This window comes from Epinephelus lanceolatus, chromosome 22, assembly GCF_041903045.1.
Source record: "Epinephelus lanceolatus isolate andai-2023 chromosome 22, ASM4190304v1, whole genome shotgun sequence".
Classification (NCBI taxonomy): domain Eukaryota; kingdom Metazoa; phylum Chordata; class Actinopteri; order Perciformes; family Serranidae; genus Epinephelus; species Epinephelus lanceolatus.
In genome coordinates, this window is record NC_135755.1 from 11,159,027 (window position 1) to 11,173,485 (window position 14,459).

Consider the following 14,459-nt stretch of genomic DNA (forward strand, 5'->3'; position numbering starts at 1 on the left):
TTTGGCTGCCTAGACCTAATGAAAGTGAAACTGAAATGAGCGGATAACACATGCTAAACCTACTAGCAGGTGTAGCAGGACCCTTCTAACCCATATGTACGAGGCTGAATACCCACTAATAACGGCCGTTAATGGGCTGGTAACACTGGAAATGGTTGCTTAAAATGTCAGAAGTCGGAGGTTCATTAGCCTTGTTAGCATAACACAACCTTAAAACATGCCAGTAGTTCCATTATATTGGAGAGAAGGCAGACATCTCTACAGCTGATATCTCCAATACTCTGCAACTCACACCAAAACAATCTAGACCGATAAATAGTGCTACAGGTAAGAGGGAAAATAAGTATTTTTGATTTCACGGTGAACTGCCCTTTAATTTGCTTGTGGAGCGTAACCTGGACCTTTGCCTTCCTTTTGGTTCTCACACCGCAGCTTTAGAAGTAGTTAGAGTTACAGTTAGGTATTATGTGGTTACCGTTAACATAAGGTTAGTCATGGTCTGGTTGGGTCCATGAGATCCACAATAGATTGAGCACTTTCAACAAATAATAGACATCCCTTTCCTTTTTGCACAATAAAGTACTACCTCCGCATGATCAGTGTTTGAGTACCTCGAGCTCAGGTGTGAAGCTTCCTGATTGCCCCAGGTAAACAGAACCTCCAGTATGCATATCAATCACTCTCCTCATTCACTGCGAGGAGCAGTAAACACAAGGCATGATGACTGGAGGGGATAGAAAGAGATAGAAAATGAGTATGAACGCAGGTGTGCTTTGATGTAGCCGCACTTCAAAGATATCCTCGCCTCTAGGGTGCGTGTCCCCCCACTGTACCTCTTCTTTCTCCTGCTCAAAACTGACAGTCTTTCACTCTCACAACTGCCTGTTCTCCTCTAACCCCCGCAAAGCTTCGACAAATTTCCCTTCCTCTCAGGGTGTGCAACATCTCACAGCTTCAGCGGAATGGCAGAAATGCATGTGAAGTATGTCAGAGAGGATTGGGGCTCTGATCCCCGGTCCTCCCCTGCTGATCCTGGCTGGTTCTGCTCATCGGATTTAGTTCCCTCTGTACTACTCTGTAATTCACACTACGATCTCTCTGGTTCGACACAAAACGTTGGTGCTGGGAGGGTTTCAGCTGCACATGTTGTTGTGACGGTGTACAGTATGCGAGTTGTTTTAGTTGGTTGTGTGGATGCGTGTTTGTGTTCGAATTTGGGTGCAAATTTGGGAACAAATTGCTCCCCGCGGTACGTGTAAAAATGCTCACAAATGTCAACCCTCTTGATTAATAATCCAGCTGCCGGCTGATGCGAGTGTGTGTGAGGTGCAGAATAATGCATGCCATCCTGTGATTGTAAATGATCAAAAGCTTTTTTTTTTTTTTTTTGATGAGAGGGATGCGGTGACAACTTTCCTTCCTGGAACGCTAAAAATTCCCATCAGTGGAGGCGTACAAGCTTTGATCGCTTACGCTGCACTCCAAGAACTGCTAAATAATGGAGGCGTACATTCACAGAGCTCATAAAACCGATATTTCCACGCGCTTTAATTTTTCACGTCTCCCTTGTGTCTCTCTTTCTCCCATGGTGTCATCTCGACAATGGGTGATCACTCAGCTCCAATATGCATGCACACATAAACATGAAGTGTGGCCTCTTTAAACAATCTATATGTCATAAAGAGTACTTCCTGTAAGGGGAAACCAGAGTGAGGCTTGATTTCCACTGAGGTTGCACGCTCATTACTTATCATTAAAGCAGTGCAGGCAATCCCGTCTTAATAACCAGCCGCACACAGTTGACATCTCAGTTAAAAAGCCTCTAATTAAAGTCCATATATCAGACTCCACAGGTGGCTGTGAGTCACTGCTGTCAAAGAGCACCACCGAGAAGCCGCCGAGCACCACTTTCAAGTGAGAAGCCGACTCTCACCTTCGCACGTCTATTAACGGGAATCCTCGACTGTTGGCTCACCTGTCTTTTGTAGCCGGGGAGGCGAACTGTATCTGCGCTGCTGCACAATGGAGATGTAAACGTCTCGCTGGCTGTCAGGCTAATTGTGAGGGAGAAGCAGATGGTGCTAAAGCTTTGACAAAAAGGAGGAGTGTTCAGCCGGGGAAAACTTTTTTTTTTTTTTTTTTTAATGTTCCCCCGTGTTTGAGCTGCCATTAAAGTGAGACAAAAAAGCGGGAGGAAGTCGAGTGAGGTAGCTTCAGTCGGAGGAGGATCTCTTTGGTGGAGGGCCAGGTTTGGGAGATTTTGAAAGGGCTGTTTGGCTCATTGATGGGCTCTCGTGGGCTGACTTTAAAATCTGATGAATGCGAATGTAATGCCAGCTGTACACCAAGCGACTTTAAGGGCGAATTCACTGTCACAATGTTGGAATAAAATCATGAGCATTTTACCTTTGCTGATGCGCCCTCCTGTGATCTCCATCGTTTGCTGTGAGGTGGTCATAAAACCCAGTATGAGCTGCCTTAAAGCTCCAGTGTGTAGGATGTTGGGGGATATATTGGCAGGAATAGAATATAATATGATAAGTATGTTTTCTTTAGTTTATAATCACCGAAAATAAGAATAATTTTGTTTCTGTTACCTTAGAATGAGCAGTTTATATTTACACACAGACGTTGCGCTAGACTTTTTCCTCGCCGGTCATTTTGACCGACAGGGTCATAAAAATCCGGTCATAATCTATTTTTACCGGTCATTTTAATTTTCGTTTTTAAATGATAATAAAGATATTCAAAGACATTTAGTTTTCATTCGTTCGTTTTTAATAAATCCAACAAGCAAGTTATAAAGTGTGCATTAATAAGGACATGAACGAAAAGATGAACAGACATCCACACACCGCAGCGCTTCAGTTCGGCGTCTGGTCTATTTTTCACGGGAGCCGCGAGCGCTTCTGTCAAGCTGGATAGAGCGGATCGTACCTAACAGGAAGTCGGACACAGAAAAGATGAGAGAATCCAGCCAATTTTCAAAATAAAATAACAGCATGCAAGGAACATGAGGAGAAAATACCATGTTTATAATTTAAAATAACACAACAGTGCATAATTGAACACATTTTTCAATACCCTAATCACCTCATTACAATTCTAATTTTGTGTCACCGAGCCTACAGACATAACTACATAAATAAAATGGTCAGAACAATATGCCCTATTCATTCAGTGTTTATCCAACGCGCTCAATACATGGATATGCAATGACAAATTGTCATTAACTTATTACGTTCTAAAAAACAATTAAAATATGGACTTACCCATGTTTAAAATGACCTGTTGAAGTGAAAAAAACGAGTACTGACAGGAACAGACGAGTGGAGTCGATGTTTAACCGGCGCAGAGAGCGCAGGAGAAATGTGCTGCCTGTGTGGACAGTCTGCGGCACTAAAGCATCTGGTGTATCCAGGGCGTTATGTCAACAACGCTACATGAAGCGCATGAATGACTTTTTCTCTGCAGTGTGAAAACGGCAGCCACTTAAACCACTGACTGCGCACTCCGCCTCCAAGTGGGCAGGAGTGGTAATTGCAACCAGTCAAAATGATCGACGGCCTTCAGATTTTCCGGTCATTGTTGTAAAAAAACAGTCAGTGATGGTGAATATCCGGTTAACGCGACCCCTGTCTACACAAGGACCAGATTTTCATCTCTGGAGATCGCCATGTTTCTACAGTGGCCCAGAACAGTAAAATCAAACACTAGCTCTGTATAGGGCATTCATGTTTTTGTATCAGCCACTGATGTTAGCAGCCCCTCTACAAGAGCATTGGAGAAACATGGATTTGAAATGTGAAAGGTCTGGATCACAAGTTATCAGAGGAAACAGGTGAGCACACAGGTGCTTGCTCTCTGACATGCCAAACAGCGTTAAAAAAAACAGTTTTCTAATGTGAAATTGCTTTATTCAGACCACTTTAACCGGAAGTGGGATTTGAACTGGAAGTTTGTGATTTCAGCCTGAAATAGCGCCTACGTAGCAGCTGCCAAATATGGATTTTGGTGTTTTGGTTTGGTTCATCAGGAGCACGGATATTGACATATTTTATTTGGGTGATATTCGTGCTTGTTAAAAGTACGTTATCCGTACAGGATACTTGTTTCATAGAAGTAAGTGGGATCAGTGGCTCAAACGCCGCTGAGACACGTAAACTAAAATATGACGCCTTTTATCTAGTGTTTCTAGTGTTAGGTCTTTTAGCTGACAGGTAAGGAATTGTTAATATGTCATATTTCTTAAAGGGAGTTTGGCGCCATATTTTCCACCAGGGGTAGGAAATAATCTCTAAAGGAATCTAGTTGTAGTCTTGCAAACGGTGACCCTGCAAGATCCCCAGTCTTTGCAACATCTTAGGGTGCTTTCACACCTGCCCTGTTAGGTTCGGTCCAATCAAACTCAAGTTCGTTTGCCCCCTCAGGGCGGTTCGTTTGGGCAGGTGTGAACACAGCAATCACACTCAGGTGTGCACCAAAACAACCAGACTGAGACCTTCTTGAAGAGGTGGTCTCGGTCCGCTTACAAATGAACTCTGGTGCGGTTGGTTTGTGGTGAGAACGTGTTCCGACCTGGATCTGAACCAACTGCAGTCACATGACACATTGTTTGGGTTAAACATGAGCATGTTACAGTCCTGGAGGATTATTAATGTGCACCTCCTCCTGTACTGCCTTAATATGCACATTCAGCACATCCAATGCATCAAAACATTGTTTTCTAGTTGGAGCCGCACCTCGTTTTCAAACTGTATGGTTTGACTAAAATGAACAATGACAGCAATATAGTCCACGATGAGCAGCGCTAAAATCAACCTGCGTAGTTGTCCTTCCATTGTGACATTAGAAAGTGTCATATTTATCTTGCAAGTGTACTCTTCTTCAACGTTTGCTTTACTTCCTGGATTTTTCTGACCAATCAAGAGCAGCTTTCTCACACAAGGCATTTGATCTGGTCCGCTTGTAAATGCTGCCGTGAGAACACGAACTAACTCTAGGCAATTATACAACTTTGTGACAAAATTAGTCTCTGATTCACAGTGTAGATATGAGAGAATGTCTTTTAAAAGTGTATGGTCGGCAGAGGGTGACTGGACTGGAACATTCTGAGAGATGTCAAACCCTCATGTTTAACTACCCAGTGAAAAAAATGAGATGTGGAAGTGAAGGCAGGGTAAAAAAAAGAGGATGGAAAGAGAGAAAATGGGCAGAAGAATGATCTGTGGGAGGCAGCACCACGAGTGCTTGTTTCTGTCTTTGTGCTCTCATTCATTCAAGGCAGGACCACTGAGGCAGAATGCTAAGCTAATGAGCTCCCGCAGGATAGCGCCAGTTTGGCACACTGACAGATTACTCTCTACAAACTCTCTTATTACCAGCCGGCTTAGTGCAGCCCAGTCTAGCCTTAGCTTAGCTTAGCTTAGCTTCCCAAATCCCCCAGCAGATCGCGGGCCTTCAGAACTGTTAGCCCACCCCAGTTTCTGAATTATATATTAACACATCTCTGCTCCCATCCCCTCTATATATTAGCTCAGAATGTTAAATATTGCATAATTTCTCTGCCTCATTCAACACTGGTCCTCATGTGCTTATATTACCGCATTTGTATTGTACGTTTATTTCTGCCGCCGGTGCCATTTTCAGAGAGAGAAAAACCCACAGGTACACATCTTTCTAATCTAATTTTGCTTCTCGGCTCTGTTGTCTGCCAAAGTATTAATCACACTCAACACACCTGCCTGTGTGTGCTCAGACAGTCACAAGCAAGCACACACACACACACACTCACACAGTCACACACACACACACACACTGAGCTGTGCTTTACAAAGACAACCTATTTATAATTAACTGCACTTTGCTTCCAAAAGCTGGTGACAACCAGATGGGTGGATATTAATCAGAGAGCCTTGCATTTGTGGATAAAAGAGACTTCAAAGATAAGAGTGATACTGAGGTCATTCTGGGAGTTTTAGTTAAAAGTGTGAACAGAGATGGTATGGAAATATATGACCTTCATACACAGAGGATATTTCCACCTCCTCCTTTTGCATAAGTGAAGCTTACAAAGAAAAAACATGCTGTGCCAACGTCTTTTAAAGTAGCTGTAACTGATATTTTGTATAATAACACTATCATATGACAGTGTGAAAGAGGTCGCTCGTGGTGATGAACCTGCAGTGAACTATCATCCGAATCTGCAGCAGTTTTATAGTGAGGTTAATCTCACTGTTTAGCTGTCTAATAATGTCATTTTTGGATGTAGCAGGCAGCTGTTTTCAGAGAAAAAGCTCTAACAACCCAGTGAACGCCACCACCAAATGGCACATCCACACAGAGGAACAATTTGCAGCTAAAGAGCCATTAAGTGCATTCAAAGCCTCTAAATTTCACCCGGTGTTGAAGACGTTTCCTCTTTCTAGAGAAAAATTCACCTTTTACTGAGGCCGCATGAATCCAACCCAATCATGAGAATAAATGTTGGAACCGTACGTTTTGGCAGACCACAGATATTTAACTTTGTGTGGTTTATGTTATTTCACATGTAGTGGAAATGTTAAATCTTTACATTTCTTTATTGTTCAGTTTTTAATTTTATGTTGTGACAACGTTGTAGTTAATGTATGATGAGGTTTAGGCACAAAAATCAATTGGTTATGGTGAGGAAAATGTGATTATATGGTTATGATTTTGCTTAAAATACCAGTTTTGTCACATTAAAATTGGCTGGAAATATGTTGTTAAAAAATATACCCAGTTTCGTTGCAACAAATTGTTGGAAATGTCCCTAAGTATCATTAAAGAAGTTCTGGGTTTGTAGCAACAAACACAGCTGTAAATGTCCTGACATGTTGTTAAAAAATACCTGGCTTTGTCATAACAAACAAATCTGGAAATGTCCCTACGTGTTGTTAAAAAATACCCGGTTTCGTCGCTACAAACACACCTGGAAATTTGTCTTTAAAAAATACCTGGTTTTGTTGCGATAAACACAGCTGAAAATGTCCTGACATGTCGTTAAAAAATTCCTGGTTTTGTCGCAACAAATGTGGCTGGAAATGTCCTTATGTATCATTACAAAATACCCGGCTTTTTCATAACAAACATGGCAGGAAATGTGTCAGTAAAAAATACCCAGTTTTGTCACAACAACCACAGCTGAAAATGTCCTGACATGTCCTCAAAAAATACCTGTTGTTGTCATAATAAACACAGCTAGAAATGTCCCTATGTGTCGTCAAAAAATACCTGGTTTTGTCGCAAAAATCACAGCTGGAAATGTCCCTATGTTTCATTAAAAAATACCCAGTTTTGTCGCAACGAACACAGCTGGAAACATCAGAACATGTCATTAAAAAATACCCGGGTTTGTGGCAAAAAACACGGCTGGAAATGTCCCAATGTATCGTTAAAAACTACCCAGTAGCTACAAACACAGCTGGAAATGTGTCCTTAAAGATTTCCTGGTTTCGTTGCAACAAATGCAGCTGGAAATGTCCCAACGTGTCATTTAAAAAAAGATTCCAGGTTTGTAGCAGCAAACACAGCTGAAAGTGTCTCTATGTGTCCTTCAAATATACCCAGTTTCATTGCTACAAACACCACTGGAAATGTGTTGTTAAAAAATACCAGGGTTTGTGGCAACAAATGTGGTTGGAAAGATCCTGCAATGTGGCAAAAAAATTCCTGGGTTTGTGGCAACAAACGCGACTAAAAAAATGTCCCGACGTGTCGTTGAAAATTTCCAGGTTTGTAGCAGCAAACATGGCTGGAAATGTCTCTATGTACCATTAAAAAATACCTGGTTTTGTTGCAGCCAACACTACTTGAAATGCCCTGACATGTCGTTAAAAATTACCTGGCTTTGTCACATCTGGAAATGTCCCTATGTCTTTTTAAAAAATACCCAGTTCTGTTGCAGAAAAACACAGCTGGAAGTGTCCTGATGTGTTGTTATAAAAATTCCAGGATTATGGCAACAAACACGGCTGTGAATGTGTCCTTAAAGGTTTCCTGGTTTCGTTGCAACAAACGCAGCTGGAAACATCAGAACATGTTGTTAAAAAATATCCGGGTTTGTAGCAAATAACATGGCTGGAAATGTCCTGATGTATTGTTAAAAACTACCCAGTTTGTTGCTACAAACACGGCTGTATGTGTCCTTAAAAATTGCCTGGTTTCGTGGCAACAAACGCAGCTGGAAATGCCCTTACATGACATGAAAAACACCTGCCACTGTTTGTTGGTCTTGGACACTAGTCTGCTGCTGTTTGCTGATTGGTAGCCATCTCGCCAAGTTCTCAAATTATCCAAAATTCCTTCCACCTACTGATGACAAACTCAGCCAATATACATGTAGTCTGAACTACGTCACAGTATTGTTGGTGTGATACCTATGAAATGTAGAAATGTAACATATCTGTGGTTTCCAGAAACGTCCAATGCCAACATTTGATTCTGGTGACTGAGCTACTGAATCTACTCCAGGAACGTACAGAGATGAGAGGGAAAAGGCAGGCGAGTTAATGGAAATAATAGAAAGAACTGCAGCTTCTAGTGAGTGACCAGTTTTTCATTAGCTATTACACACCCGACATTCCTGCACATTTATAACTCAATGCTCAAGGACCTCTCGTGGGTGCGGTGATTGACAATTGCTGAAATTTTTTTTATTGACTGTTTTAAACCGTCATTGACTGCTGACTCCTCTCTTAACCAGCCTTATTCTCACAGAATGGTTAGTATAATATCCTACGAAAATGCAGACACATGAGTTCGTGTGATATCCTACGAATAAGCAAAGTTATGGAGGTTAGGTTTAGGCAAGTTAGGTTACTGTGGTTAGTTTTAGGAAAAGAAACATCATGAGGAGGTACCTTAAAATGACTCAAAGTTCACACAGCTCTAAATGCGTCTGAAGAAGCAAAGTCCAAGGGGAAAGTCTGCGCTTTTGTGACCCATCCATTGCCCCAAGCTGCCTCCTTTCAAGACTGGTCAGGACTGATTTCTTGTTCACTCCTGCATTAGTCTACCTTGGGAATCCAGAGTTCTCGCAAGAGCACAATTTGTATTTGCTCAGCGAGTCACTCTGGCAATCAGTAATGATGCTCATTACCCATGCCGTTGGAGCCGAGCTGCACCAATCACATCGGTGTATCTGATATAGGCGGGCCAGAGGCGAGCGAAAGAGATGACGACAGCGCTGCGATGACGAAGTCCAGTTGTTTGAAACGGCTTTGGCCGCTACAATGAACGAGTTAGACTTGGCTTTTTCTCTAAAAGAGGAACAGAAGACGGCGCTCGAATCTTTCCTTTGCAAGAAGGATGTTTTTGCTATTTTGCCAACTGGATACGGCAAGAGTCTAATCTACCAGTTAGCTCCGCTGGTAGCTAAGCGCTAAGTATTGTTCTGATTGGTTGTAGTGTTATCCAATTGCGTGCAGTGATATTTACAAATGCATGCTTGGTGCCGCCCCTTGAGTTGGGCCATTTTCATTACTCATAGCCAGACCCTAAATCTTTCTAGATTTGGGTCTGGATTTCCAGGCTAGCATTAGTCACGTGATCACAGCCATTCAAAATACCAGTTTGAGTGCATTACTTTTCGTCGGAAAATGTAGAAATAGTTCATGAGAACAGCCTGAAATAGTCGGTAGGGGCTGCAAATCTTCAACTAAACCACGTTGCTAAAGGCATTCAACTAGAAAACATCTTGGCTAAAAACAACAAGCCTTACCATCTGTTGCAGTCCATGTTTTAGCCTTCGTCGTGGCATCCACTGCAAACTTTGGTCTCATTTTGAACTGGAGAATCTGCAGATTTATTCCATACTTGATATGCTATGATTCACAAAAGTTAGCAAGGTACAAGAAGAAAAAATAAAAAAAAACAGCTTTGTTATTTTCGCCACCATTTTGAGTGTAAAGGAGATGGTAGGGACAATTTTCTTGTGGTAAGTGCTGATCACGAGTCGTCTTGGATCCCTGTGGGTATTACTCATAATGATAAACAGATAGTAACAGCATAGGACACGACTGGGACAATTAATACTGACCATGAACCTGACGGTCCCAGAATCCAGGTAGACCTGTGAAGAGTTCTTCCACCACCTTCAGATAAGTCATATCGTCCATGTATCGTCCATGTGTCGCCTCAGTACATATCTTAGATCAAGGAATACTTTTCTTCAATACCTGACATAAAGAAAGGTTTCCTCATTTAATCTGTAGGGAAATGATTGAGAATGAAGATGGTCTCCTCGTCGCTGGTTGTGGGAAATGTTGTTGCTCTGCTCAGACGGCAGAGAGGCCCGGCGAGGAGCATCTGGAGACATAAGGATGAGTTATGAACGGAGAATGGAGTTGAATCTCAGGGCTGCTCTCAAACACAGCGAATGAAGATGGATTCCACCGAGACGTGGCTCTGCATGTGTGTGTATGTGTCCAGTAGAGACGGCGATGAAAGTGAAATCTCCTTATGAACCTGTCAACATGATGGAGTGTGTTTGTATATGTGTGTATAAACACACAGAGCATACATTTGAGCACGTTTATCGTATCGTAGGTTGAAAATGGTGGATTCTCAACATCCATTTGCATTGTATGCATTTGCAGTGTGTGTGTGTGTGTGTGTGTGTGTGTGTGTGTACCACATTTGTGTAAATCTCAAGGACCACAGTACGAGGCGTACAACTGAGCGAGTGTTTGCCTCTGTATGTGCAGCATGACAGGCTGAGGAGTCGGCCAATGTTTTGCCTTTGAGAGTCATTTGGATTAAATTGATAAGAAGGCCATTAGCTGCCGCTTCAGACCGTTGCCATGACAATGTGTCTTGTGTAGAGCACAGCGTGGCGCCTCAGGTATCTCTTCTAAGAGAAACGGCTGTGGCGCCTGTGTTGTTTATTGTTTAAGGAGTTCGTTTTTTTTTTTTTTTTGTAAAGCTCTCAACAAATGATGTCGGCTCCATCACATGTAATTAATACAACCTGCTGTAACGCCCCATGTGTGCGTTTACAACAATCTGCAACAGCATGTGTGCATCTCTGATTAAAGCATTTTCCAACATCTGGACCTGCCACTCAGAGCCTCTCCTGGGCACAGGTAACATCTGTACATGCCACTAGCAATCTGATTGGCTGAATGAACATCTGTCTGTTGTAATGCGCCGTGTGATTGGCAGCTGGTGTGAGCAGAGGTCACGGCTTGCATTTCAAAGCTCTGGTTACTTTTAAATGGTTGCAGTAGGAGCTTAAAGGTCAGGGAAGCTATAATGCTGCTCATTCTGCAAACTGAGAATATGTATGAAGCCTGCGTGGGAGGAAGTGAGTAACCAACACATTCTCAATGTGCCCTTGAGCAATGCAAAGGCAGCCGCTCTCACACTGAAGCGCCGCGCTGCTTACAAGTCTTTGGTAACTGTATGGAAATTGCAAGGTGAGCTGTGTTCAGACTAACCTTGGAGATAAATGCTTAGCAAAAGAGCGTTTTTTATTTTGAAAGGCCAAACTATGAATATGTTTGACCATGTCTGACAACACAAAAGCAACACCGAGGTCACAGTTATCCCATAATCAAGCTTCTCTCCTGGGATTGAGCCTCTTCAAGACAGCCTCCACCTTTATCAGTTGTCACCCCTCCCCCACTGTGAAGAGGAATCCTCGCTTCATCAGAGACAGCAGCAGATCGTTTGACAGAAAGATGCAGTCAGATGAATTAAGAGGAGCTTAATGTGGAGACAAATTGGACTAAAATGGTCACAAATGTTGACTACATAATTAACTGATTAAAAATAACATTTACAAATGTGTGTAATGATTTGTGTGTAATTGTGGGTACTCATAACCCATATAGAAGTGTAATATATGTGCATACTATATATATAATTTCCATTTAGGAAATACATGCACATGTAGTAGAAACACATATGTACATATAGCTATATACAAACGATATATAAAAGCTATTAGAAATTGGAACAATTTCATGTATTGACATATACAATGCCCTCCAAAATTATTCATATGTCTAAATAAGCCTGTACTAATGGTCTAAGTGAGAATTCATTAATTAGTTTTACCACAAGGGGGCGACTGTGCAGGGCACCATTTTTGATTATTTGGGACTTAAACTTTAAACAGCTGGCAGCGAAAGCAAACAAATCTGTCCAGGAACTACGAAATTCTCCATTTTATTCCAAGACTTTTAATTTTTGGATTTGGCATCCATAGCCAATCAGATACAATACAATACAATACAAATTTATTTATATAGCACATTTAAAAACAACAGTGTTGACCAAAGTGCTTAAGAAACACAAAATTCAGACCACAAAGCAACCTGCTATCACACAGAGACTGAGAAGGCTAGAGAAAACAAATGGGTTTTTAAACGAGACTTAAGAACAGGCAGGGTAGGGGCGAGTCTAATCTGGAGGGGCAGCTCGTTCCAAAGTTTGGGGGCCACAACGACAAAAGCCCTGTCACACCTCTGCTTTAGCCGTGATTTTGGAACAGCCAGGAGCGATCTGTCAGCAGACCTCAATGCTCGAGAGGAAACACAGGGGTGCAGGAGACTAGTCAAGTAAGAGGGGGCCAACCCATTAAGAGCTAGGGAGATAGGAAGACTCAAGATGAGCCACTGCTGTCAAGGTTCGGCAAAATTTCAAGTAAAGGTGACAGGAAGTAGATGTCTTGCGCACATTTTAGTTGTTGAGAATGTGAGAATTTCTTTAGGCCTATAACAGTACCTATACTTTTAGATGTCACATATTTAGTTTAATAAAGTCCACGTGTTCAATTAAAGTGCCACATGACCTCAGTTTAAATACACCCATTCTGAAAGGCCCCAGAGTCTGCTGCGCCTGATAGCAACGAGCACCACAAAGCAAGTGGCACCATGAGGATCAAGGAGCTCTCCAAACAGGTCAAGGACAAAGTTCTGGAGACAACCCAGTCTCACTCTGAAGTCGCTGAGTAGCAGCACTTGATCAGTGACCTTTTTGAAGAGAAGACACAGAAGAAAAAAGCTGTCCTTTCACACCGACATGATATGCTGCTGGTTGCTGTTATCATGTAATGGCTCCTGGCAGCATCAGGGGGATGCCTGCTGGGACAGTAACGTAAGTTAAGGGGCCGGAAGTCAGAATAGGGTGAGTGGGAGGGGTCCAACATCCCACTCACTAATCTCATACATCAATTTTATCCGTGAAAGTTTTTAAAAAATTTCAATTCAAATGATGTGTGTAGATGAGTTGTAGTAAAGGTGCTGGATTTTGGACACAATTGTCCCCCTGTCCTCTACCACCCGAACTGGTCTGCAGTTCATTTTGCAAGGGAGTTAGTTAGTTGGTCAAAGGTAGACTTAGGGCCAGTCCCAATACCCCCACTTAGCCCTACCCCTTGGCCCTACCCCTACATTTGCGCGTTCCTGCGAGGGGTAGTGGTGTCCCAATTCCTTTTTGCGTGTAGGGGTAGGGGGCATAGCGAGGGGTAGTGGGTATGAAACTAGCCCTTTGGAGTGAGGGATTTCAGATGCTGACTTGCCAGCGAGGGGTAGACGTCGCCATGGCTACCACCACGCAAGAGATGGGGAAAAAAGTTCATACATAGCTAACGTTACCGTCGTCAGGTTGCTTATTAGCTAGCTAGCTAGCTCGCACTATCTGGCGTCTGTCATCTGTCCTGTTCTGCAAAATTTTTCACATTACGATAACACGCCAGCTAGTATAACTATGCTGCCTCGTAATGTTAGCTGGCTAGCTAGCTAGCAGAAGTCCCCTGTCGTCTGTAGTTCATCAAACGAAGCATGATGAATAATGCAAACGCAATTGGTAGGATGAACTCAACCGGAGACTCCATTGTAGATGCTGGTTGGAAATGTAGATGGCTCGCGGCTTCCTGTTTAAAGTTGTTACATATGCGTGAATGTAACCGACGGGGTGACGTAGTGAGTGGTGTCCCAATTCCTAGGGAAAGATTTCAACCCCTACCCCTTGTTGCTTCATTTCGAGCGCCAAGGGGTAGTGGGCAAGGGGGGGGGGCTTTGTATTGAGGTGATATATCAGGCTTGTGGTACTCAGATGGTACGAAAATTCCTTACTGCAGAAACTGCAGAGAACGGTGCTCCTATCAACAGTTCCATCTGGGTGTTTTTTAAATGTAAATTATCCATTCACAGGGCCGAGCAGCGTCGCCTCATCTGCCTAGAGACACCATGCACAACAAAAACCTAAATATGTTCTAGAGAGGATCTTGCTTTCAATGAAATATCAGATTCAGCCCCCCTCTCTGTCCCTGTAATTTCCATACTGTCCCTGAAGTAGCAGAGAAGCAATTATTTCTAATTTATAAAACCACTGTCATAATTCATGATAGTTTCTGTCCACACTTTAAACACTTTCACCAACATGTGTGCACACACTTATCAAACACACTCTCACACACACCGTCCCTCCTC